The sequence below is a fragment of the Equus asinus genome, chromosome 19, assembly GCF_041296235.1.
Source record: "Equus asinus isolate D_3611 breed Donkey chromosome 19, EquAss-T2T_v2, whole genome shotgun sequence".
In the NCBI taxonomy this organism is placed as follows: Eukaryota; Metazoa; Chordata; class Mammalia; order Perissodactyla; family Equidae; genus Equus; species Equus asinus.
In genome coordinates, this window is record NC_091808.1 from 9,736,185 (window position 1) to 9,763,399 (window position 27,215).

At 51.3% G+C, this 27,215-nt stretch overlaps 1 long non-coding RNA gene across 1 annotated transcript; it reads left to right on the forward strand.

Moving 5' to 3' along the window:
- Positions 1-970: 970 nt before the first annotated feature.
- On the forward strand, positions 971-24,612 carry LOC123278460 (uncharacterized). Its single transcript, XR_011495514.1, has 3 exons — positions 971-7,229; positions 9,520-13,440; positions 14,868-24,612. It is a non-coding gene; the product is annotated as an uncharacterized lncRNA (long non-coding RNA).
- The last annotated feature ends 2,603 nt before the right edge of the window (positions 24,613-27,215 follow it).

A 27,215-nucleotide genomic window follows, 5' to 3' on the forward strand; every position in this document is an offset into this window, starting at 1 on the left:
CTAGAATCATAATGTTGGCAGGGCTGCGTGCCTCCTGGATCTCCAGGGGGGATCCTGTTTCCTTGCCTTTTCCGGCTTCCAGAGGCTGCTCTGCCAGCAGCCCTTGGCTCCTGACCCCTTCCTTCATCTTCAAAGCCAGTTACAGTGGGTGAGTCCTTCTCACATCGGATCCCTCTGACTTTCTCTTCTGCGTCTCTCTTCTACTTTTAAGAACTCAGGTGATTGCATCCGGTCCACCTGGATAATCCAGGATTATCTCCCCCCTCCTTTTTTTTTTTGAGGAAAATTAGCCCTGAGCTAACATTGGCTGACAATCCTCCTCTTTTTTGCTGAGGAAGATTGGCCCTGAGCTAACATCCATGCCCATCTTCCTCTGCTTTGTGTGTAGGATGCCTACCACAGCATGACTTGATAAGCAGTGCGTAGGTCTGTGCCCAGGATCTGAATTGGCAAACCCCAGGCCACCAAAGCAGAGTGCACGAACTTAACCGCTGTGCCACTGGACCAGCCCTTTTCCCTATTTTGAGAGCAGCTGATTAGCAAGCTTGGTTCCACATGTAACCTTAATTCCCCTTGTCATGTAACTTAACACATTCACAGGTTCTGGGGATCAGTACGTGGACATCCTTCGGGGGGTGGCTGTTATCCTGCCCATGCTAGAAGCCCTGAGGAATGTTCCAGGATCCACAAAACCTTACTGGTTGCTTCTGGTCACCTGGTCACTGACTGATTGCCCTGCAGAGCTCAAGGGTGGGATCAGAAGCATTTAACTGTCTAAGAGATGCAGTCATCACCACCCTGAACCAGACCAAGCCTCACCACAAGAGCGACACTTCTCACATTCACCTCATCTTTAATGCTAAGGTCTCCTGTCTGGGAGGAGCTTAGGCCTTGTTACCATAACCTACAGTGTATGTGGAAGCATGTTTTCCAACTGAGTCTGCGCAAGCAGGTGCCCGCCTCTCCCTTTTGAATATTCATTCCCCATCCGAAATAAAAGGCCCCCGCTTCCCTTTGTTCCCGACACCAAGACTTTGGCAATGATTCCACATGGCCTCCTCTTTGCTGCAAATAAGTTTTACGTTGTGTGACAACTCCTTCTGGTCGAGAGTCTGATTTTAACTCTGCCAGGAGACAATCCACTTGTGGTTTGGTAACAAAAATGGCGACCACGAAGGGACATAACCTCTTCTTGGTGCTTGTGCCGCTGGCCTGGTGTCGTCGCTGCCCCATCAGGAGACCCAGCGGCCACCCTGAGGACTTTGCTTGGAGGATCTTGATGGAAGTGAGTGGTGCCAACCCTCCGGCACAGCTATAAGAGTTATTTTTTTAATGTTGTCTCACAAAATATGTTTAAGCCTGGCTCTGTCTTTTAGGGGTTCGAGTCCCCTCTGGTGTCATTAAGGGATTGCACGACCTGGCCATTGGAGAGGCCCAATGCTTTGGGTCTGGCGAAACTGGAGCAATCCAACCTTTGGCTAGTCGTTAATGGCGTTTGAGTCCCACACAGAGTCACTGAGTCTGTCTTTTGAGGGTTCAAGGTCCCTCTGGAGTCACTGAGTCTGTCTTATGTGGGCTTGAGGCCCTTCTGGAACGTCTCAATTTGTGTAGTCGTCTGTGTCTGTGGGAAAAGGAGGGGTACCCGTAGGTGGGGTTAGAGTCTCTGTGGCATTGCTGAGTCTGTCTTTGTGGTTGGGGACACCCGACATTTATCTCTGAGTGTGAGTTCCAGCCCCTTTTGTGTTTGTGTTGTGTAGCATGGAATGTGAGTTTGAGACAGATGGAGGGGTCCCCTAGGTGGGGTTAAATTCCCTCTGGAGATGTAGCTGCATGGCTTGGTCTAGTTTCAGGCTACTAGGTGCTAAACCTTCTCTGGGCAAAATCTTGATGAGCTGCCCCTGGGAGGTTGGAAACAGACCCTTAGAAAAGACCTTAGAATATGGGGGAGGATTTCCGCCTTTCTCCAGACTCTCTCTGGCCGTGGCGCTCTTGGTTGGGGGTGGTGGCAGCAGCAGAGACTCAGCACCCAGTCGCTTTGCTGTGGGCTGGACGCCGAGACCAGGCTGGAGCCGGAAGAGCAGTGGGCATTGTGCCAGTGCATACAGGCTTCTAAGCCAGGGATGGTGCTGGCTCTTTCATTTACAGTTGGAAAGCACACCCTGGAGGATTGAGGGCTGACCCAGAGGCCTGTTATCTACCCTCCTCACAGTCGAGGAAAAGCCAGCCATTCCGTTAAAAGCCAGGAAACAAGCTGATGGTGAACAAATGCCCAGGTCAGAACTTTGCAGGCCTAGTGCACCGGCTGTGCTGGGCACTGACCCTGGATGGAATCCCAGTGACCCTGATGATCGAGAAAAGCTGGGATATTTCAGGGTCTCCTTTTGAAAGCCATGCAAATAGTAAGCCAGTCACCTCTTAACTGGTCTAAATTCAGAGAGATCTAACAAGGCCCTGAGGAAAACCCCTCTGGTTTTTTTTTAGAGACTACAACTGCCTCATGATATACAAATTGGGACCGTGAGGCCCAGGACAGTACAGTGGTTCCTAACACCTATTTCATATCTCAAAGTGCTCCAGACATCCTCAGGAAGCTCCAAAAGTTGGCCACAGTTCCTGATACTAATTCTGCACAGCTAGTAGAGGCTGCCTTTAGGGTACTTAACAACTAGGATGTAACTGAGGATGAAAGAGAAGACAAAAAGATGAAAAGGCAAACCGCCCTGCCAGCTGTGGCCCTCTAGACTGCTCAAGGGAAAGGAAGACACCATGGGTTAGTGACCCTGGTCACCACCAAGGGACCAGAAAGCCACCAACAGAACTAGGAGCTAATCAGTGTGCGTACTGCAAACAGGAAGGGCATTGGCGGTGGGACTGTCTGATCTTTCCCCAGAGAGGGAGGGGATGGAGCAGGACCAAGCCATGGCAACTTCCCTTGACTACAGATGAGATGTGACAGGGCCATGGTGCTCCCCATTGGCTCTAGGAGCCCTGGGTGATCTTGGCAGTAGGAGGAGAGCATGTTGCAGTCTTGCTTGATCCTGGCACCACAGTCTCTGTGCTGAACACTCAAAAGGGAAACATTTCTAAAGGAAAGCGTGACATGAAAGAGGTATCAGGAAGAGGAGAAACCAAAAGGCTTCTGGACCCCTTGATCTGTGAAATAGGATCAAAAATGCTGAAGCGTTCTTTTCTTATGTCCCAGAACGTCCTGTTCCCCTTCTAGGGAGCGACGTGCTGCCAATGCTTATTGAGGGGCCTCAGTAAGCTGAGAACAAGATAAAACAGAGATGTAAGTCCCCAAAAAGTCGAGGAGTTGAGCTCATGGCACTAGGCTCTAGGCATGTGTGAGGTACCAGGCTGCCGAGATGAACACAGACAACACGTGTTCAGAGCCAGAGCTTCAAGGTTATTTGGGGTGCATGGCCGTGTGCAGATGTACACATGGCCTGCTTGTCTGGGATAGTCCTGACTTATGCCTCTCATTCCAGAACGATTACTAGTAGCAGCCTGTCCTTCTGTTCACTCTTAAGCATGCAAGCTTTGGAGGAAATTAAACAATCAACTTGTTTAGGGCGAGTAGAGAGAAATTAGGCTGGGAAGGTCCCAGGGGCTTGACCCTGAAGTGCCTGGGGTGAGGGGGGGGGTTCTCCCTACAGTTGGAAGGGCTGACTTAGAATGGAAGGAAGGGAGCTAACAATTTAAAGAGAAAGAAAGAAGAGAAAGGCAGAGACAGACACAGAGAGAAGATAATGATGCATGCACGTCATTGTACATTTATCCAAAAGCATAGCGTGTGCAACACCAAGAGTGAACCCTAATGTAAACTGTGGACTTTGGGTGATTATGATGTGTCAATGGAGGTCGTCAGTTACAGCAAATGTACCCTCTGCGTGGGGATGTTGATAGTGGGGGAGGCTGTGCGTGTGGGGGGACAGTGGGTATATGGGATACATCAGTTATCTTCCTCTCAATTTTTCTGTGAATCTAAAACTGCTCTAAGAAATATAAAGTAAAAGATGCTTTTTGATCCTCATCCTCCACCCCCACCCCCAGGCGGTGTCTGATCACCCTGCCCTGCCTTCAGCAGGAATCCTGTTAGGTTGGTATAATATTGTGATTTAAATATCTTCATTTTGTTTAGGCACAGAGCTCCTAAAACCCTTGCAATTTCCGATAGAAAAACCATAGGACCATCTTTTGTTATAATTACTTTTGTCCTCAGTTCCTGAAATAACTCCAGAGCAATAAAGGTGAAATAGGCGTCTTTCTTTATTAGTAACAAGGTCCTTACAACTACACCTGAATTTATGTGAATAAAGTGACTTTTGGAAAGCCCCTATGGGTGGGGGCTGGTTGCCAGGGAAACCAATTGTGTGATTTGAGGATTGGAACTTTCAGCCCCGTCCCTGTCCCCATACCGCTGGGGTGGGGAGAGGGGCTGAAGATTTAGTTCAATATGTTATATGTGTGTGATATTTTACCTCCGGATGGTATAATTTCAAAAAAAAAAAAAGAGCTATGTTCAGTTGGCTTAAAGTAAACGCTTATATAAATTATTACCACATGTAATAGAAACTAACCCAGATGTCTTTCAAGTTGGCATGACGAAAACTTGTTTAGGTTTATTGGTTTGATTGAAATGGGCGTGTCTTCATGTTACCGAAACCAAAGTGGGTTCCCTCCTGGTGAGTTAAATCTGTCCTCTCCACCAGAAGTAGTTGTCTCACAAAGTAAAGTATATTTGCAGCAAATAGGAGGCCATGTGGAATCATTTCCAGAATCACGGCGTCCCTGAACAAAGGGAAGCAGAGACCTTTTGTTTCCCACGATGGTAATAAGGCCTAAGCTCCTCCTGGAGAAGAGATCTTAGCATTAAAAATAAGGCAAAGGTCATAGGCATAGCTGTTGTGGTGAGGCCTGGTCTGGTTCAGGGTGCTTGGTGATTGCATCTCCTTAACGTAACAAAAGGAAACAAAAACAATTTGGAAAAACAGTTAAATGCTTCCAAACCCATCCTTGAGTTTCTTGGGGCAAGTAGTCGGTGACACTCGGAGTTATCAACATTGTGTATAACACAGACATGCAGAAACATAATTATTGGGAGCAAATGATTTAGATGTAAGTGAGAGGAGAGTTTGTAGATATACTTTTAGCAATTATTATGTTTTGTAGCATGTGTTTCTGAAGCGACTCCCAGAATCAATTTGGTGACTTGAAACTTTGAAATTTTACTAGGTTAAAAACGATGAAGGATTCATTGAGTATCTGCATCATCTCTAAATAAGGTAGAACATTGGATAATAGTTGATAGATATGGGTTTGTCTACTTTTGGCTTCTTATTACAGATGAAGCTAAAAGACGTTTGGTTCTATTGGTAAACATGTCTTATATTCTATTAAAAGATTGTACTATGAAGTAGCATGTTTCTAGAAATTTATGAAAAGTATTTAAAATTTGCCAAGCCACAGAATGCTAATGTAAAAGATAGTTTATAATTGCTTACTTCTTAGTTTTCACTGAAAATTAAGGAGTTAAGAATTATGATTAATATATGTGATTAAAGCTACTAAAAATTAATAAGGAAAACATGTTTGTATTCAAGAAAAGTAAGATGTATGTTTTCAGTAAAAAAGGTATAAAGAATGGGAATATTTTTGTTTGTTAAGAAAGATAAATTCATCTTAAAGCACTAGAAGGGAAGAAAGAAGGCATGGGACCAGATTCTGATTGCAAAAAGAAAATTATAGAAGGTTTGTGAAAGAGAAACCCTGAGGAGTTTTGTGCATGGCCAAGTTGGCCAAGATTAAAATGAATTTAATTAAGTGAATGAGTTTAAATGTCAAAAGGAAGCTGGTAAAAATTAGAATTTGGTTTCTCCCCTCTCTTAAAAGGATAATTTTCTTAAACTTTTAGTCTGCTCTTGACAAAGAGATCATGATAAGTCGCTCCTACTCCCAGTAGGAACGTTAAAAGTTAGAATGGCTAGCTTACTGAGAATGTTAGAGATAGCTATGCAGTCATCGGTGCTGTGTGTCCTTCTGTCCCCTCATGGCAGACCAGGGAAGAGTCTGTGCCTTGGCCAATACGTCTTGCCATCTCTGTGTTAATGCTAGTGGCACTATAGAAGAGAGTGCAACCAGGGGAGTGGAAAAGGCCACTTGGCCAACGGAAAGGAGCCAGCCGGACCTCCCGCTCTTGGGCTTCTTAATAGCCATCCTTCTTCTCTTGCTCTTGGGATCCTGCACGTTTAACTGTCTGGTACAGTTTGTGACTAAACACATTGAGGCTACAAAATTGTAGATGGTTGTTACACGAGGATACGAACAACTCGGAGCTGTGTGCCTGGTGACCCACAGACCTATCTTAGATCAGCTGGGGAAAAATTCTGCTTCTCTCCTCGTCCCTGTGATGATAACCATGCTCACCAGGAAGCAGCCACAGAAGATGGACCTTCAACCTTTGCCTCACAAGAAGGAGGAGCAGGAGGAAACTAGAGCGGGGATGTTGTCACCGATGGATTGCCCCGAGGAACTCCAGGGTGGGTTTGGAAGCATTTAACAGTTTAAGAGATGCAGCCACCAACCACCCTGAACCAGACCAAGCCCCACCACGAGAGCTACGCCTGTGACCTTAGCCTTGTTTTCAGGGCTAAGATCGCCTCTCTAGGAGGAGCTTAGGCTTTAGTACTGTAACCTGCAGTGTATGTGGAAGCGTGTTTTCCAGCTGAGCCTGTGCAAGCAAATGCCCACCTCTCCCTCTTGAAAATTCATTCCCTGTCCAAAATAAAAGGCCCCTGCTTGCCCATGTTCAAGGACACCAGGACTTTGGAAATGACTCCACATGGCCTCCTGTTTGCTGCAAATAAGTTCTACGTTGTGTGACAACTGCCTCTGGTGGAGAGTCTGATTTCCCCTCTGCCAGGAGGGAGCCCACTCTTGGTCTGGTAACGGCCTCAGCCAGCATCTCTCCTTCCTCACCTCAGAACTAGCCTCCCTGGGTGCGCATTCTCCCTGAGCCACCGCGCTCCAAGCCTGGGCCACGGTATCACACTTATTCCCCAAGGCCAAGTCGAAACAGGATGAAGGCATCATTGTAACACCTGGCAGTGGAAGTCCTCTTAGCCGGGGAAACATCTCGGTAATTGTTAGGGCAGAAGGCGGAACTGAAGGCTGTGGGTGTCACCATGAACCTGGGCCACATCTCAGAGGCTTCAAGTGCTCTGTGAGAGGTAAGAGGAGAGGAGAGAGAAGGGTCGGGAAAGCAGTGGGGTGAGAGGAGCCTGCCCGGAAAAGACTAGACTCCATGTGGGGTCAGGCCAGGCTGTTCCCTAGGGACAGGGTAGCTGTGGAGATGCCTGACTGACAAGCTGAAGTTTGTGTTTCTGCGATGTGAATCTTCTTGTCTCCCTGTAGCCCCCTAACTTCAAAACTGCCCAGGACACTCTTGACTGCCTGTGGGCAGGGGGTCCTGGTGGAACTCTGAGAAGAGGCTAACGTGCAGGGTGGCCAGAGGGAGCCAAGGAGATATCAGCCAGCCCTGCCCTGGGAACTCGCAGGAAATTTGGGAGGGCTTTGGCCGTCCCCGGTCCATGGAACAGAACATCCAAGGAAGGGCTTTGTCCTTCTCCAGCCCCTTGAGGTCCAGATAAGCCATCTTGTCTAGAGCTCAAGGGATGGCAAGACTCCAGCTAACTTCTGGATCTCAGAGCTAAGACCAGGCTGTACCTTTTAATCATAAATTGCTAGAGGCTTGGGGATAACAGGGGAGCATTCCAACATGGAGAACACTCAAAGTGGTCCCCATGTTCGCATGCTTCCAGTACCCAAGCTGTGCCTCCCTTGGGATCCCCCTCCCTCAGGCCCTGGCCTACTGCCCACTGGAGGATTGGCCTTTGACTGTGTCACCTGCAGTCCAGTAACCCCGTCCTCCCCAATTTAATCTTCCCTGGGCCCAAAAAAAGGGAAACAAAATTCCTTCTTAGTCTCTATTCTCAGGATCCCAGGCAACTCCAAGTGGAACTCACAGACATTTCCCTTCCTCTGGTCAAAGGGTAGGCTATTTTTAAGCCTCTTCATTGATGGTGCCAAATTGCCTTCTAGAAACCACACGAGGATGTCCTTCTCCCTAGACTTCTGCCAGCACTAAGAATTACCATTTAATAAATCTCTGCCAGTTTGATATGAAAAAAATCTCATTTTCATTTTCAGTTCTTTGATTACATGTGAAGATATGTTTTAAAAATATACATGTTACCTCTTTTCAAGGAGATGAGTAATAACAGAAAGCCCATTTCAAATGTCACTAAGTCTCTGTTTAGAGAAAAAATTTCAATTTTTATGACTAAGGGAAGGCATCGTCATCTGTGTAACTTTTGTTATGAGAGTTGAGGCTGGGGGAGGGGAAAGGAGAAAAACAAGAGAAAAGCTAGGAAGAGGAGAAACGGAAGAGCAGAAGAAATAAAGCAAGAAAGAAGAGAAACAAAGGAAGAAAATGAACACTTGCTTTGCATCTTGTTCCAGGTGGCTCTCCTGGGAGACAGGCTGGTAGGTGATGGTCAAAATGAGCCCCACTCAGCTGACCTTGCCCTCTGCCACATCACATCCCAGCCAGCAGTTCTGAAACTATGTGACCTCAGGACCCCTTTACGCTATTAAAAATTCTTAAGGACCCCCCCCAAAGCTTTTATTTATGTAGATGATATCTATCAGTATTTACTGTGTTCGAAATTAAAACACAGAATCTTAAAATATTTACATAAATAACATTTTTACGAAAAACAATTACATTTTCCAAAGCAAAAAAAAAAAATTGTAGTGAGAAGAGAGGCATTATTTTTACAGTTTCACAAATGTCTGATGTCTGGCTTAATAAAAGATGGCTGGCCTTTCCTTTCTGCTGCTGTACTCAATCTGTCGTGATACCCCATGTCATGTAGGCTCCGGAATACTCCCCTGTACGCTCATGAGAGGAAGACTATGGATTTCCTAAAAGTGTCCTGGGAACCCCCCCAGGGGTGCCTGGACCACATTTTGAGAACCACTGATCCAGACAGGGGAGATGGATACAAACCCGCTCTCCCTTCCCCGGGAAGGGATATCTCACAATTTGTATCAAGGGCCATAAAACACTAATGCCCTTTGACACAGTGATTCTCCTTTAGGGGACATGTTTTAAAACAATAATCACCCAAGAAGGAAAAGCTGCCCAAATGGTCTACAGCTGGGGAATGATTAAATAAGTGCTGGTATATCCACATAATAGACTCTTTTGTGGTTCAAAAATTGTAATTATGAAGACTATGTGCTAGCATGGAAAGAATATATATAGCCCTAAGTGAAAAAGCAATTATCAAACGGACTCTTCACTCTGCCTACCAATCTCGGAAGACTTTGGCTGCCTGGAGGCAAAGCCTGGAAGGAAGAAAGGGAAAGTCAGGTCTGTCCGACGTCTGGGGCAGGGATTATGGGGGAATTTATTCTTTTCTTTTTTGTCTTTTTTACAACCTTTGGTTATCAAAGGCCTGCGGGGAGGTGACAGAGGACCGGCTGTGGCGGGCAGTGCTTCACTTCACAAAGGGAAGGAAGAAGCTCGTGAGGGCAACTTCAGAGCCTGAGACATATTGGAGAGAACCACGGTCCGGGGGCCACACATGACTAAAGGAGCTGGGTGAGGCCATCTGGAAGGCCGCCAATGCTGGGCGGGTCTTGGCCTGGAAGGCACATGGATTACAGGGCCTGTGAACCGCAGGTGTGATGGACACCAAAGCTGCCTGGGCCGGAGAACTAGGATGCAGAGACTCCGTGTGGGCAGAACCAGGGCCAGGTCTGTATTTTTGGAAGCCCTCGCTGGTAGCTGTGTCCGGGCTGTGTTAGGCCTGGAGAAACTAGTTGAAGTTGAACATAACGGTTCTTAAAAGGCAGCACTGAAGTCATCATGTCTAGCAACAGACTCAGCGTTAGTGGGAAAGGGGTAGGGAGCCTGGAATGGGTTCTATTCCCCGGAGCTGAATATACAACAAAATCCCTAATTACACCTTGTAACTGACGAGCGGTGCCATGTCCGCGCCCAGGATCCGAACCAGCGGAACCCCGGGCCGCTGAAGCGGAGCCCGCGAACTCAACCACTCAGCCACGGGGCCGGCCTCACCCCTTGTAACTTAGACCCACTCTTCTGTGATCGTGTGTGTGCTCTTTATGTTCTTGGCCTTCCCAGTGGAGCCCGATTGGCCCGTGTAGGTCCAAGGAGCAGCTGACGGAGCCTCAAGGTCGGCTGCTTCGGCACACCTCCCCATTTCCATCTTTGTCTCACCTGCACGGTGTTAAGGTCATTTCCTAGGGCTAGTATCAACACTTTCATTTTTCTGTTTTCTATTCACAGTCATAAAATAGTAAGGACTAAACTCAGTAAAACAGTCCCATGACCAGCAAAACTATGGTGCAACAGACCAAGAGAGGCAGGTGTACAAACAGCTGTTGGCTGCCAGGCAGGTGCTGGAGGCCATAGTTCAGAATGTCAATTTGACAGCCAATGGATCTCTCTAGATTGGGGGTGTGAAAAGGGTGGAGGGTGTGGGTCTTTATTGTGGCCAAGGTGATGGGTGTGCTGGAAAGTTGAATACACTAAAGTCAAGCGTGGGGAAGTTGACAATGGGTTAGGTCAACTCAGGTTCAGCATGAACCTATGACAATTCTTACTTTTTGGGGTTCACTAGCATATGATATGGCTAAGATGTTCTGCTCTCCAGTTTGGGGGCGTGTCTCAAAGAATCTCAGCAGTGTCCAAAAGAACCACATTGAGTACCCACCTGCCATGGCCCTGGTATGCCACGTGGTCTCCAAGGGTCCAATGGGCCAATCTTGCATGCTTCTATCTCTGTCAGAGCAGACTCGGCCCCAGCTGCAGCCTGGTCCAGGTGTGGACCACTGCCCCACTGGGACCCCCTGCCCAGCTACCACCACAATCAACTCCTGCCAACCTTGTTTCGTGGATCTCTGCCTCATGCCCTCTCCCACTGACCTCATGGCATCAGCCTAATCCTTCAGGGTGGATCTCTTCTGTTAAGGACACTTTTTAATGCAACCCCCACGCCATCATCACAGCTAACAAAATTAAAAGTCAATCTTTAATATCATCTACCACCCAATCCATACCCAGATTTCCTCAATTGTCTCACACCTTTCTTTTTACAACTGGTTTGTTCGAATTAGATCAGGATCCAAATGAGGGCACACGTTGCATTTTATAACAGACTGGCATCCTTTTTTTTTACCTTTCCTTTTCACGTCATTGGTTTGTTGAGGAAACTGAGTCATTTGTCTGGGAGTACATTCTTAATGCACAGCAAATAATTGAAGTCTTCTCCCCAGCACCCCCCTTGAAATATACTCCATACAGAAGCAGCTGCCTCCCTGAGCTCACTCTCAGTCTTTCTCTCTTTCTCAAATCCCAGCCTGATCCTTTCTCCCCCTGGTTTGGTCTGTAGGACTTTCCTCTCCTACCCCCACCGTCTTTTGCACAGATCACCTGAGCTTTCTGGTCTTCTTTAGTGTTCTCTCTGCTTTGCCCATGACCAGGATTTGTTATCACAAAGGACAGCCTGAGACCTGAGCCAGCGGGCACACATCCTTCCCCCAAGGGGCTGGAGGAGGAAGGCATGCAGGTTCCAGGGACACAGAGAGAATCCCTGCCCCTGCCTCGCGGAGGGGGATCTGGGGGCATTGTCATCTGTTCACGTCTCTGCCTTCTTCACCAGACAGCACCTGTGGTTGGGAATGACATCTTAATTCATTGTTGCACTTGCAGGGCCTAGCGCAGTGTCTGTCACTTGCAGGACATCCAGAAGGATTCCTTGTCGTGAGCACAGGCAGTGGGCCTTCTTTGTTGTCTTTGGGACAGTGGCCTGTGCCTGGTGGTGATGAACAAGCTCAGTGTCACGTTGTGACAGAACGTTCAGTTACAGTCCTTCCACTCCTGAAAGACTGTCTCATCCTCCCGCTCAAGCCTTGCATGACATCAGTGTTGAGTCATCCTCGGGTCCTCGCACACACACGGCATTCTCATTTTCACTCTCAGAATTAACTCTCGTGCCGTGTCACAGTCATCTCGCTGCGGATCTTTCCCTCTGAACTGACTGGCAATGGTTACTGGAATCCAGTCCCCTCCAACCTCCTCCGCAAGCTTTCTTCCCTTCCCCTCCAGACTTGTGGGGTTTGCCCCGGGATCCGAGTCTTCACGCCGATGAGGCTGGTACACATCTCAGTTCATAAACTCAGGTGTGAAGGGACCGTAGCTGCTTCACTTCTTCCAGGACTTAATTGCTGGTTGGAGGCCCCCTAGGCTTGGTGAGCTCAGGATTCTCCTCTTTTCCAGGATTGCACGTGCATGGCGAGTGGGGCCATGTAGGAAGTGGGGGCGGGGTCGACATCAAGTCCTCCTGGGCTTCTTTGATCCGCACTGAGTGACATCTGCCGAGAAGCCCTGGCCTGACATGGCCTGGGCCATCAGCCCCCACAGGCTGCTCTCACTTCTCCACGGGCCTTCCTGTGGATGCAGCTGCTTCCTCTCCCCTCACAGGCTCAGGGATCAATCTGTGGCCCCTGATGTAGAACCCTCCGGGGCTGACTGGAGGAGCTACCTCATGGTTTCCCACCACGCTTAGGTGTGCAGGGGTCAGACGAGTGCTCCCATGACAGGCTGGTCACTGGGGTCTCTGGGAGGCACTGTGTCACTGCTCTGGTCTCCACCTGGGCAGGGGGAGCAGTACCACCCCTCTCCTCGCTTTCTGATCCCACATCCTGTCTAGGGCTCTGTCATACTCTCGTCATGCCTCCCTCGCCATGGGGCTGTGAGAGGCAGCACAGGGCCCTCTCTTAACAACCCACCAGCATCTTGGGGTGTTTGCAAGGGAGCCAGTATAATGAGGGTAAGTAAGGACAGGAAGGGAGTGGAGGACGGCGAAGAGCTGGCAGAGTGACGGATGGTGGCCCCAGGGCCTTGAGAATTGTTGGAAGGGAGCACTAGGGGGAATGTATGAGGTGATGCTCAGAGAGAGGAAGCGGAGATAAGGGAGTGCTGTAATAAGATATGACCCCGGATGGCTTGATGGGGTTCAGGATTTCTTGGGCGTTTGCTTGGAGACAATGGAGCATCTACAGGAGAAGTCTGAGGGTCAGGTGGACTTGCAAGGTGAGTCCATTAGAACCCAGAAACCCCAGAAACTCAGGTTCCTTAGCCCCGTTTGCTAAGCTCATGGAAGTTCTAGGGAAAGTCATTGTCACACGTGGAAGGGAAGTGAATTTGCCCTTTTCCACGTCAGGTTTGCCCCAGTCTGGCGTCCAGTCTTAGGCAATTTCCATCACTGTCCTAGGAAGTGTCCTCAAGGTCCTTCCCGGGATCCAGAGAGCACAGGGATGTTACCGAGAGAATGACAACGACAGAAGGTGTGTTCACGGAAAGGTTTCTTATCTGACTATTCTCCTTGGTTGTTACTCCTGGGCCTGGGAGAGGAAGCCGGGGAAAACAGGGGCAGCCCTGGGGCCCCGTGGCTGACTCACCCCGTCCTAGCAGAGCCCTAAGAGGACTCTTAGCTCTCCAGGCAGATGCTTCTTGACCACCATGCCAGGGTCCGGCTCTCTGCCCACTGGCAATGATGAAGAAAAAGCAACCCTACTGTTATTCTGCAGCCCCCGCCCACCCCTCCTGTTCCTTCCCTTTCTCTTCCCCCTTACCTGCTGCCCTCTACCCCTGCCTTCTGCAGCCCCCACTCTGGGCCCTCGGCTGGGCCCCCTCCTGCTCGCCCACCTCGCCTAGCCAGGCTCCCATCTCTCACCAGCGGGCCCCCTCCTCACTTTGGAGCCCTCAAGGGCCCCTGGAGTCCCCTCCCCCCTCCTCCACCCTTTCTGCCTGGCCTCCCTCTCCGCCCCTCGCTCTTCCTCTGCCCTGGACCTCCCCCTGGCCCTTCTCTGGCCTCCAGCCACCTGCCCCTACTCCCCTCTCTCCCAGTCACCTCCTCCCGCCATCTCCCCTCCCTTGGGCCAGCCTGCGAACCATCCCCTGGGCCTGGTGCCCCTGCCCATGGGCACATGGACCTCTCAGAGCTTCGTGAGTAAGGCACCTGCTGCGTGCAGGGAGCAGCACATGGTGGGCAGCTGAGGGCCAGCCTGGTGAGCCCTTGAATGCTCCAGGAAGCCCCCATCTCCACAGTGAGCTCTCAGTCATCTGGGGGTCTGGCCTGTGTCACTGGGTGGGTGCCCCTCCTTGGGATTGGTCCGCGGGCCGAAGAAAGTGGAACAAGCTCCTCTGTGTCCATACTCAGGCCCCTCCAGGCTCTCCAAGCCGCCATTGGAAGGGGGTGGCTGGGCTTGGTGGACCCAGGGCATCTTTCCCTGCAGGCCCGTTGCCATGCGTGGCTCCCCCCACTCAGAAGGAGCAACAGTGTCCTGTGCCTGGTACATACCCCACTCTCCAAACCAGCTTCCCCTGGGGACAGCACCTGGGGCTCCCTTTGGCAGAGCAAAGGCCGCCTGGGTTGGGGAGGCTGGGCGGGTGGAGGGTGAAACCCTGCTGTGAGGGACTGGGGCATGGAGGCTGGGGGAGGGCTGGGACCCCTCTGGGGCAAAGCGTCCTGCTCACTGTGGGTCCTGGGCCCTCAGACAGCAGCTGCTTAGCTCTGTAGTTGTGACTGACCATCAGCATCCAGCTGGGTCAGGATCTGTTCCTACAACCTCCCTGGGGGCAGCTGTGGGCTGCTGGGGGGCGTGAGAGAGACTTCCGGCTGGAGGTGCAGGCTGCCAGGAGGGGCCTCTCTGAGCCTGGAGGCTCCTGGACCTCGAGACCTTCACAACCTCCTTACCTCCCTTCCCCACAGGCCCCACTGCAGCCAGGTTCCCACCCATGATGGAAGCAGAGCAGGACTGGACCAGCCAGAAATAGGGGCACCCACGTTTATTCTCTTCTGTCTGCCCAGCTGGGCTAGACAGCTCGAGTTGGGGTGGCCAACCATCGACAGCCTGTCCCCCTAGGAAGGTGAGTCCTGGAGTGCTGACTGCGTGTCGGGAGGGGTGACCCCTGAGAACTCACAAACAGAGCACAGGCTCCCTGCCCCCTCCAAGGCAGGGGCACATCCTGGGCTGGCTCTTTCTGACCACAGCCTGGTGTGGTCAGGGTCCAGAATGATGCTTTCTTTTGGCCCCTGTAGACCTCTCAGCCTTGGTATCCACCTTCCTGCAGGGCGAGAGTTCATGCTCTGAGACATACCCTCCGATCAATACCTCTTCTCCAAGGGTCACTGCATTTGTGGGCTGCGGAGCCCAGATTCTTCCTGCTGATGGCTTCGAGTTTGCAAATGATTATGAAGTGAATGCAGTCTGCCAGGAAACCCCAACCTCGAGCTCTGAATTCTAATGCCAAGGTCAGGCGGGGAGGTGGAAAGGGTGTGAGGACGCCCTCCGCAAGACCCTTGCTGAGAAGTTCCTTCCTCTCTCCCTCCATCTGCTCGGGGGGTAGGCCCTACCCCGAGTGGAGCCTCAGCTGGGCCCTGGTCCAGGCACAGGCCAAGGAGCCAGCAAGAAGCTGCTCCCGGAGGTTCCAGCTTCTTCAGGGCATTTGCATGCCCCAGGCCCAGCGTGGCAGGACTCCAGAGGTGCCATCCAGATTGAGGGTAGGAGGACTGGCTCTTTCTGCAGCCCAGCAGGGCACTTTGGCCCTGGGCCTGCTGGACATAGCTCTGAGTGCTGCTGGGAGCGGGGTGGCAGGCCAAGGAGATGTCTGGTATGGGGGGAGTGGTATACCCTCCCCAGACCCACCCCCACCCCACAAAGACCTGATGTCCCTTCAGCGTGTGGGCTGCCTCAGTCTCCAGAGTCTCTTAGCTGCCTGGACGGGGGCTGAATCATGGCAATGACCCTGCTCTCAGAACAAGGGTCTGGCCTGCCCACCGTGCCTAGGCTGGGCTGTGTTCAACTTCCACACTCACCCCTTCACCTGGCTCTTGAGCCCCAAATTCATCCTGTCCGTTCTCTCTCTTTGCACACACACGCACACACACACACACAGCAGTCAGACACAGAGTCCTCTTTGTTCACTTCAGGACACACTCTGGTCTGCACCCCTGTCCTTCCCTCTTCCTCTTGGCTAACTGGACACATTTGGGCCCCGTCACTGCCAGAGACCCTCAGACATCTTTTCTTTGAGGTCAAGGGGCCTTCTAGCCTCCTGCTCAGGTGCCCTAGAAGATACTCCCCTGAATGTCTATGGAGCCAGCGGTGGGAGGCCAGACTTCTGCAGCCTGGGGGAGAGAGGCAGCCAGGAGGATACCGTCCTCTCAGGGCAACTGAAGTGAACCGCTTCTATGAAAAACACCCTGGAGCACCTCCACCGTTTTTGGTTTGGAAACTTCTCTGGGAAACATTTGGGACTCGTCATTCCCAGGCCCCAAATTGCCCCTGAGGACTCTCCCTCCTGTCCATGACCTGTGACACCTCCGGGCTCCCCCAGGCACCAGCGTCTCAGACAGGGCTGACCCAGGATGGAGCTTGCAATGTCCACCCAAGTAGGGAAACCAATGAGTCGGCTCCTTAGAGCTGTGGGACAGGAACCCCGACCCTTAGAGTCCCCTAGCCTACCCAGGTAAACACTGGGTCTCGGGGGCTCGGCCTGGGCCCGTTGGCTGCAGGACGATGGAGAGGTCTGGGGAGGAAGGTTGCGGAGAGTGTTCCTTGTTAGCCAGGCCATCGCTCTCCATCTTGCGTACTTGCCTTCTCAAGAGAAGCCTCGGTGCATGATGCTCCCCGCCCCCAGGTGGGGAGGTGGGAGCCACGTTGTAGCTAAGTTTCCTCCCCAAGTGCTACTTGGAGGCAACTTTTAACGAGCTCTTAAGAAAGTCCAGGCCTTCCTACTTTACCTGGGAGTTGTTTCCTGAGACCAGAAGAGATTCAGCTGGAATCAAGCTTCTCACAAATAAACAATTGGACTTGGAGGCCTTATTCCCTCCCACCCAAAATGGCATCCTTCAATTTCCTGAGGGCCGTGAAGAAGAGGTAGGGTCATGAGACCCATGAACAGCTTGGGGCTGCCCCAGTGCCGTGGAGAGTGGCTGGTGCGAGGACCCAGGGCGCCAGGAGCCTTGTCTGAGCCCTTCCTTTTGCCTGCTGCTTGGCCTTCCTGGAGAGTCCGTATTTCCCAGAGCTGGTAGAATTAAGCCAAAAGAGAACCTGGAATCTTCCTCCCCCATCTTCCTGATCCCAGATTCCTCAGCACCAGTCAAGCTGTCCTAGCCTTTCCTTCAAGTGAGAAGCCATCAGGAAATAGCAAATACTTCTCAAAGTAATATAGAATACTTGTTAACAACCATTTCACGGAAAACAGGGCAAAAGACCAGGCTATGTAGGGCTGGCTCAATTACTTTTTGGTCATCTGGTTACAGAAAGAGAACTTTGATTATACCTCATATATTTTAGAGGAACCAAATGGTATTACATAGTCTTTTGTAAAGGAAATCAATTTTGTGGGAAGCCCATCCTGATGGCCTCTCTTCCTCAAGTGGCAGTTCACGGGGTCTTTGCCTGGCCAGGTTTTTATGCGACATTTTACACGACTCCACAATTATTCGTATGAGAACTACTAACCAAATTTTAAGGGATTCAAATATCTTGCTGTCCTTGGTAAATTTTCTCTATTCTATTTGGTGATTCTGACAGCATCTGTGCCACAGAGTTTATAGATTTTGAGAAATTATCATTAATGTTCTCCTACATGAGGCCTTCACTGCGTGATTTTTTTTGAATGAGGCAGGGCAAGGGTTTTTTCAATGGCTTACATTTATACCCAGAATCCACAAAACAAGTAATTGCAAATTATTATACACTACTTTTTTTTTTTATTTTTGCTGAGGAAGATTAGCCCTGAGCTAAATCTGTCACCAATCTTCTTCTTTTTTTTGCTTGAGGAAGATTAGCCCTGAGCTAACATCTGTCACCAATCTTCCTCTTTTTTTTGCTTGAGGAAGATTAGCCCTGAGCTAATGTCTGTTGCCAATCTTCCTCTATTTTGTATGTGGTCTGCCACCACAACATGGTCACTGTTGAGTGGCATAGGTCCACACCCAGGAACCAAACCTGGGCCACCGAAGCAGAACACGCCCAACTTAACCACTAGGCCATGGGGCCAGCCCTATTATATACGACACTTTTTTTTTAATGTTTCCAGTATATGTCATAAGGCCCAACCTAAAATCAGAGCCATCTTATTCAAGGAAACCAATTTAAATTTTGTTAAGTTTGTGTTTAATTTGTTAACATGTGTTTTAAAATTTATTAATAAACTTAGGAGACTAGGGAGGCAAAAGGAAGACAAGGGAAACATTTTTTGGCGCAGGAGATCTGGCTTGGTTTAGACAGAAAGAGTCACTACTCGTATTCCTTTACATAGAAGCATAAGGAATCATCACAAACATCGATTACTTGCCACTTGTTCCTCAGCCAAATAACTTAATAAGCCTATGATAACTTGTGTGATAACTCAAATAATATTCTAGTAATTTATTTTGTGTTATGACAAGCTTCAACAAGTTACCTTGGGGATTATCCTGGACTCCAAGTTTTTCGTAGACAAGTGATTTCCGTGAGGTGCAATCCATGTCTCTGTGCTCTCCTGGTCCTCTGAGCCACTCCTGTGGGGCGGCATCTGCAGAAATTGCTGCTGTCAACAAGGTGCTCTTTGTTTTCTCTCCCAAGACCCACCACTGGCCACCGGCCCCCTTCAAGGCTCCATCACGTATCGGCGTGAACCTTCCTTTGGTGGCTTGTGGCTCTCCTGCCCCTGGCCAGCTCCTCTCCATCTTCATGGGTTCCAGTCTTTCTGCCAGTGCTTTGATTGTGCTCTTCCTGAGTTACCTCCTTGAGTATTTTCTCACTCCTTGCATTATTTCCTATGGACCCACAAGCCTCCTCCACTATCCTTATAGTGAGGACTCCCCACTCTCTGTCTTCTGTCTCTGGGACATCATCTTTGGGGCCTCCAAACCCTTGGGTCCAAAATGGAACCACTTCCCTTCCAGCCCTATCCTGGAGCCTTTCGCTGCCTCTCCTTTTGAATTCCACTGTGATCCATCTAGTCCCAGCATCAGAAACCTTGGAGTCACTGTTGACCCCACAACACTCTTCCTCTCACCATACTTCAGGTGGTCCCTTAGCCCGTCAGTCCCCCAGTCACCCACGGAACACACATTTCCTTCTTTGCGTCTCCTCCACCCTCAGTTCAGGCAGCATCTCCTCCAAGAAGCCTTAGAGTATAAAGAATGTTTTATTCATCCTTGTGTCCCAAATGCTTTGCACCTAGCAGGTCCTCAATAAGTGTTTCTTATTAGTGAACTGAAACATAATACTTAAAGTTGAACTCTTCTGAGATGGCAGATGAGCAAGAGTGGATCCTCAGTGTTGAACTCAATAAACCTGACTCATTCTGCTTCTACAAAATTCCACCTGCTTCTACAAAGAAGATACTAAATTCTTGAGGTAGCAACTTCATTCTCTGTGGCCAGGTAGGTTTTGATTATAATAATACCTACATGGTTATAATTTTAATTTTTATTTGCCCATTTTACAGAAGTATTGGAAAAGAGAATTTCCCACGATGCCATTTTCCTCTTTCCACAGCATTTTCTTTCCTGTGTATTTACCATTAACATGTCAAATGCGTGTTTATTGGCATAGTTGTAATCAGAGTAAAAGATTCCCTCCAAATTTATTTTCTTAAAGTTATATTATAACTTATGTATTACTCCACATAGCTAAACATCTAATACAGTTCTTTCTCGCAGGATACACCATAGTTAACCAAATGTTTTACTTTTGTAAGCAGTGTGTCTTTCATTTCTCATACATCATTCTCCATAAAATTCATTCCTTAGTTGTTTTTATTGGGTTTGGGACTCTGAAAACCTTTTAGCTTAATGACTTGCTGCATGCAACTGCAAGAATAATTTTCAAATTCTTCCTCAATTGCATGCGGAAGTGGTCAAGAGGACGGAGGGTTTCACCCTGGCCCGTGGGCGGCCATGAACACAAGGACTGTGCCATATAGTAGGAAGGTAACTGTGTTGTGTGTCACTGCCAAGTTTGCCAACACCCTGGCTCCGTCCTCTCTGAGTGTCTCTCTTGAACAACCTGCCACCTTCTCTCCCGCTAAGGGCTCTTGGTGAGGAGTGCTGGGGAGCCCAGGACTGAGGCTGCAGGGAGGGCAGGAGGTCAGGTACCAGACAGGAGGCAAGGGAGCTGCACAGGATCTGTGGGAGTTCCAGGGGTGCGCCTGTCTGAGAGTGTGTGGCTGTGTGTGTTTGTGCAAGTATGTATAGCTTTCTGACTTTAGATCTGTGAGTGTGTCTCCTTATGCATTTTGTGTGATTTGTCTGTATTAGAAATGCCTGTGTCTTTGGGTGTGAGTGTGTCTCTGTGTGTGTGTGTCTGTGGGAGCATCAGAGTGTGTGAGGGTCCTTGGGTGTGTGTGTGGGTGCATGAGCATGTGCGTGTGTGTGTGTGAGTGCTTGTGCCTCCATATGTGTATCTTTGGGTGACTGTGTGTGTGTTTCTAGGTTAGGGTATGTCTCTGGGTGTGTATGCACGTGTGTGTTTAGGTACATGTGCAGGACTGTGTGTGTGTGTATTCCTTTCTCTGTGTGTCTTTGGAGGGGTGTGTGTATGTGTGACTCTGAATGTGTTTCTGGGTTAGAATACATGTCCCTGGCTGTGTGTGTGTATGTACATGTCCACACACGAGTATGTCTCTGAGTGTGTCTATGCACGTTGACGTCTAGGTGTGTGTGCAGCTCAGGGGGGTGTGCACGATTCTGGCTGTGAGCCCATGAAGGTCTGACAAAAGACCACAACACATGGCACAAGTATTCCGGACCCTGGGGCTGAACTAACTGGGCAAAGCCCCTTTATGGCAAGGTGGTCTGGTACCCATTTGAGGCACCCTGGAGCCAGTTAAGAAGGGAAGACTGCCTGATGGAGAAAATAATGAGTAGACCTGGAGTCCGGTCATCGTCATCTGTCGCTCCCTGGGCCCCTCATCCAGACAGGAGGCTGGGGCCGGGGGTAGCTGCTGGGCCCGGGACCACACACTCTAGTTTCCTGAGACGAGCCTGCTTCGTGTAACCTGAAGCCCCTTCTCTGATATGTTCCAGACGTTTCCCGCTTGCTGGCCACCAAGAGCAGCCCAGTAACACACAGCCCCTTTGTCTGACCATGGTGCTGGGAGCCTGTCCTTGGAAACATGGTCACTGTGGTGTTGAAACCAGGGTGCGTGCCAGCCATCCCTGAGGGAGAGAGGAAAAGTACCAGCCCCACCCCCGGGTGTTTGCTCTGAGGCCCAGACGTCTCCGCAATGAAGGAGGCTGTGTTTGCCCTTTTGTCCAGGTGGAGGGAAACAGGGGGACCGTGTGCACCCCGAGAGCCAAGGAGGATCTGTGCATCTTGGGCACAGCCAGCTGGAAGCAGGGACTCTGGGCCAAAAACCCAACAGGACAGTGTCCTTCTCTGTGGGCTGGACTCAGGAAGAGAAACCCTCAGGCTGAAGACAGGGGCCAGTTCCCAAAGCCCCCTCACCCGCCAGCAGCTGCCAGCTTACCCACGTTTGTCAGGGACTGTCCTGGCTTTAACACTGAAAGCCCAGTGTCTCAGGAGTCTCCGCAGCCCTGGGCACCAGGACAGTTGGCCACCCGAACCCCACTCCAGGTAGCCACTGGGGCCTCCTGAGGGGAAGCTGCCTCCTGCCCAGGAAGTGACCTCGGGCCCCTGAGTGCATTGTCTGGGGGCCAGGGGGAGTCTGGGGATTTTGCTCAGCACCCTCGGAGTGGCCAGGCTGGGTTTTCCCATGGCTGCTGGCCTGCGTCCACCTTCCCTGCCACCAAGAGCTCGGGGCTGGGGCTTTCTGCGGAGATTCGCTCTGTTAACAGCTGTTGCTCACCTCACATTTGGTCTCCAGATGCCCCTCCCTGAGGTCCTGGGGAGGAAAAAGCTGGCACAGCCAGGGAGCTGCGAGTGCAGCTGGGGCCCCTTAAACCTTTCATTCCAGCTCCTTCCACTGCTTCTGGTGAGAGAGGTGCGGAGAGGTCATGGCCCTCATGCAAATGGAGGTTTTGTGATTCCAGAGCCAGGACTGGGTTCTGTCATCCAAGGAGGGAGGCAATCAGCCCTTGTGTTAAAGGATGCAGAGGAGAAACAGCCAGAGCAGTGAGGGGTCCCCCACATGGGCAGGGTGAATGCCAAGGCCAGTGCCCTGTGGAGGTAACTGAAGTGTTAGCATTGAAAGGGAGCGTTTACAAGGTGGACAAGGAAAACACCTGAGCCCAGGTGACAATATGGGCAGAGCAGGTGGGTGGGGGCGAGACAGGCTGACTGGAGCCTGGCCCAGCACCTCTGGGGTCGCAGGGTGCTTTCGGGGAGCTGTAGATGTGACCTGGGAAACCTAAGTTGGGGACTTCTGAGGCCAGGCTTGATATGGAGGGCCTGGTAATGCCCCCCTTGAAAGACCCCAGCCCCGCCTTCCCTTCCTGCTCCCTCCAAGCTTCCATGCCCAACCTCACAGCAGGGCTTTACCCTCCTCCTCCTGCCACATCCTGCCCCACCCAGCGGCCTTTGCTCTGCCAAGGGAGCCCCAGGTGCTGTCTCCGGGGGAAGCTGGTTTGGAGAGTGGGGTATGTACCAGGCATAGGGCACCGTTGCTCCTTCTGAGTGAGGGGGGCCGTGCTTGGCCACGTGGAGGGAAACGGGCCTGCAGGGAAAGATGCCCTGGGTCCACCAAGCCCAGCCACCCACTTCCGATGGCAACTTGGAGAGCCTGGAGGGGCCTGAGTGTGGACGCAGAGGAGCTTGTTCCATTTTCTTTGGCCTGTGGACCAATCCCGAGGAGGGGCACCCACCCAGTGACACAGGCCAGACTCCCTGATGGCTGAGAACTCACTGTGGAGATGGGGGCTTCCAGGCTCCCCTTCAGCTGCCCACCATGTGCTGCTCCCTGCACCCAGCAGGTGCCTCACTCACGAAGCTCTGAGAGGTCCATGTGCCCACGGGCAGGGGCACCAGGCCCAGGGGGTGGTTTGCAGGCTGGCCCAAGGGAGGGGAGATGGCGGGAGGAGGTGACTGGGAGGGAGGGGAGTAGGGGCAGGTGAGCAGTCTGCCCAGGTAGCTGGAGGCCAGAGAAGGGCCAAGGGGAGGCCCAGGGCAGAGGAAGAGCGAGGGGCGGAGAGGGAGGCCAGGCAGAAAAGGTGGAGGAGGGGGGAGGGGACTCCAGGGTCCTGGAGGGCTCCAAAGTGAGGAGGGAGCCGCTGGTGAGAGAGGAGAGCCTGGCTGGGTGAGGTGGGCGAGCAGGAGGGGGCCCAGCTGAGGGCCCAGAGTGGGGGCTGCAGAAGGCAGGGGTGGAGGGCAGCAGGTAAGGGGGAAGAGAAAGGGAAAGGAGGGGTGGCGGAGGGGCTGGGGGCCACAGGATAGCAGCAAGGCTGCTTTTTCTTCATCGTGGGCAGTGAACAGAGAGCCGGACCCCGGGGTTGTGTTCTGCCTCTGTTCCCTCAGACCTTAGGATCAGGTAATTCTAGAGAGAGAGCAAGGTCGGTGGAAACTCTGCCTGCAGCACAGCGGTGCCCACTGTAGAGATGAGAAAACTGAGGTCCACATAGAGCCGGTCAGAGGAGGTGCTTGGGCCGAAACCAGGTGTACTCTTCCGCAGGAGAGCAGAAAGTGATGGGATCAGGCAATGGGATCCAGAGGAGTCCTGGATCAGGGTGGAGGGCAGGACGAAGCCAGAGATCCAGGCTGCAGAGACAGCTGGAAGACGCAGGACCCACATGCAGACCTTCCTGTGATGAATGCCGTCTTGAGTTCAGAACTTGGAGGGTGTTTAGTCAAGAGGCCTCGGGGCTTTCACCTTATAAATATTCACACCATGTTCTTTTGATTTAGAAGAGATGTAGATCCAAATATTGTAATGAACACTGAGAACTTTTCCTTCCGTGATAGCTTTCCCTTCATATAACGTCGTGTGCATGATGTAACAGAACTTAATGTACCATTAGAGAAATCTAATTTTAAAATTATATAATACATAAGTTAAGATTTCTGGTTAAGCTTATAGAATAGTATCCATCCAATTTGTGAGTAATTTTCTACCTTCAAAACCAATAAGTAGGCAACAAAGTTTTGGTCTTGTGACATCCTCCAACATTTTCCCTGCCCCATGGACATTCCTCATAAACACCAGTGATAACTCGATAGAGCAGGTTCCCCAAAAGCAGGTGGGATGGGCTGAAGGTGGGAGGTGAGTTTGTTGGGGCAGGAGAAACACCTTGTGGTCGTTGGCTGGGTGCCGACAGTGGTTTGAGGACAAGGAGCCAGAGATTCACACCTGATAAGCCATATTTTCTCTGTGCATTTGGAGGCAAAGGCATCTGGATGGTGGGGAGCTGCGGAGGACCCTGAATGAGACGTGGAAGAGGCTGGGGTGGGCTGAGCTCACACCAGGAAGGGATGCTGGCACTCCAAGACCGCCATTTTGAGCAGCTCGGTTTGGCCCGTTGGAGCCTTTTCCATGGCTCAGTGGCCTGGGAGGGAGTGGGGGAGGGGTGGGGGCTGACCCAGGCTGGGGTGAACTGGGCAGGGGAGAGGTAGGGAGTAGGGGGTGGGGGCACCACCCAGAGGGTGTATAGGGAGGGCTGGAGTCGGGGGAGCTTTCAGGGGCTGAGGGATTCCACCATGTTCCTGTGGGGACGGGGGGTCCAAGGGCAGGAAGTGAGAGTAGGAGGAGGTCACGTTGTGAGGCCAGAACGTGGAGGGTGGAGTCTCTGGGGAAAAACAAAGACCCGTCTGGAGTCAGGTGTGGTTTGTGTTGCTGTGCAGCTTCCTAATAACTGGGTCATCTCGGGTAGGCTGTTTAACCTCTCAAAGTCTCCATGTCCACACCCATGAAGTGGAGGCGCTGCCGGGCCCTAACCCGTGGGGCTTTGTGAGGACTCGATGACGGGGGCAGGGTTGTGCTCAGCGCCAGGCCCGGCAGGTTCAAATCTAGACTCACAGCGCCATCGCCCACCCAAGCCCAGCTCTGCTGTGTGCCCCTGGTGCACACGTGGGCGTGCGACTCAACCTTGCTGGACTTCAGTTTCCTCGTCGGTAAATGAGGTTGATGATAGAATGGGCCTCAGAGGTTGTTTGGAGGATGAACTGATTTTATTTATAAGGTGCCTAGCCCACTGTCTGGTCCTTAGGACCCTGGGTACAAATGGGGCAGGATGCCATTGCTCAATGATGAAGTCTCCATGAAGGGTTGGGGTGTCCAGGGGTGGAGACTCAGCCAGGAGTGGGGTGTGACAGCAAAGATATTTGATGACAATAAGGAGCAAAGATGGAGGACTCCAAATCTGGAACAAGAGGCTCTGGGGACAAAGAGTTTTTGCGTGAGAATAGGAATGCTGGCCTCACCGTTAGTGGGGGTGATAGACAGACAGACACAGACGGACAGGACAGGGGGACCTCCCCTAGCCCTGACCTGCCAGGCCTTGTGTATTGAAGAAGCTTTTTATTCTCCAACCCAGGATTTAAAAAAAAAAAGAAATCAGAATTAATTCAAAGGCTTCCAGGAAGGCGGTACCAGCCTTGCTCTGTGGCGGGGTGGGGACGCTCCTGGTGTTAAGGTGCTACAAGACAGTTCATGGGAACAAAAGGACTCACTGTGACTCTCAAATTAACAATTTCCATGCAACAGAACAAAGATAAAAATGCGTGCCTGTCGGGGAGGGGTGGGAAGGGATGAAGTGGGGAGAAAATGCTCACAAAAAAGAAGTAGGACAGACATTTAATAACTAAAGTGTGGAGGAGACCATTAGGCTCCCACTGGAGCTGTGGGCTGAGGACACTACACTTCTGGCAACAGGAAACATGATGAGAAAAGAAATATCCTGAAAAGGCCCACCATTCCCCCACTGTGTAAGTACACAAGTGCAGCTCAGTAGCTGTGACCTCTGGCAGGTGTCAAGAAGCTGGGGAGACCAGAGGTGACAGCCCCGGGACTCAGGCAGGAGGGGCCCCAGAGCCCTAGTTGCCAGGCTGGAGTGGAGAAAAGGCCAGGAAGCTCCCTTGATGGTTCAGCCCAGGACGCTGCCCCCTGGAGGGCCGGATCTCGAAAGGGCCTTGGAGACCTGGACAAGACAAGCCAGGTGTGTCAACTTGGGGCATTTCCTTAGAGTTCTGAATACGTTCTGCGGCTCGCTGAAAGAGCTGGCCCCCTTCAATGATTACAGAACCTTTCTTCCCTGGCACTCAGCAGGAGGGGACGTTATGGAAGTGCATCTTTTCCAGAACCTTGTGGTCTTGATAACCTCCATGCTGAAGGGTCCCCTCTGCACGTTGGGGAATTTCAGCATCCACTTTGGTCTGACTCCTGCATGCTCAGGGCCACCCCAGGCCCCACTGGGGCCATGAGAGGCTGCAGACAGGGCGATTGTGGGGAGCAAGGAGCTCTGAAAGAATGACCAGGGTCATGGCAGGAGCCAAAGGAAAGCCCACTCCCAGATGTCTGAGCATCCAGAACTTTCTGCCTTAACCTCACTGTTACATTTCCAGTGAGAGCTGGAGGGGGCATGTGGGAGGGGAAGAGGTGACTTCTAAAGCTTGCTGCCCCCTTGCGTATTTTACTCCATCCTGCCTTGGTATGAAGGCTCCTGACTTTGAGGCTGTCAGCTGCCCATGTGCCCACTTCCAGGGGGGCTAGACATTGAAGGTGTCTGCAGGTGGCTCAGTGGACAGCTAGGGGTCAGTCCTTGGGGACCTGGTTTGGATCCCAGGAAAGGGCCTCGTCTGTGCTCCAGTGGAGTCATGCAGGCTCAATGCTAGGTGGAGCTTGGGGACAGAACCGCAGCAGAGCCTGGCAGGTTCAGAGCAGAGCGTGGGAGGGCCCAAAGGGGACTGGGCCTGTCTCCCTCCCCGTGCCTTTCCTTTCTCAGTTTCCTTTCTCTTCCTCTCTTCTCTTATTTCTGGAACCCCACCCCTTCAATCAGGAAGTTTCCATTCTCCAAGGTCCTCCTTTTCCTTTCTTCTTCAAGGCAGACATCACGGGGACTAGGAATCTCAGTGCCATCCAGTATCAGACACTTGCTGGGTGCTGTTACCCCTGTTGTCACCCCAGCTCCTGAAAACAGTGTTTTTGAGACAAGTCCTCTTGTCTGTCTTGA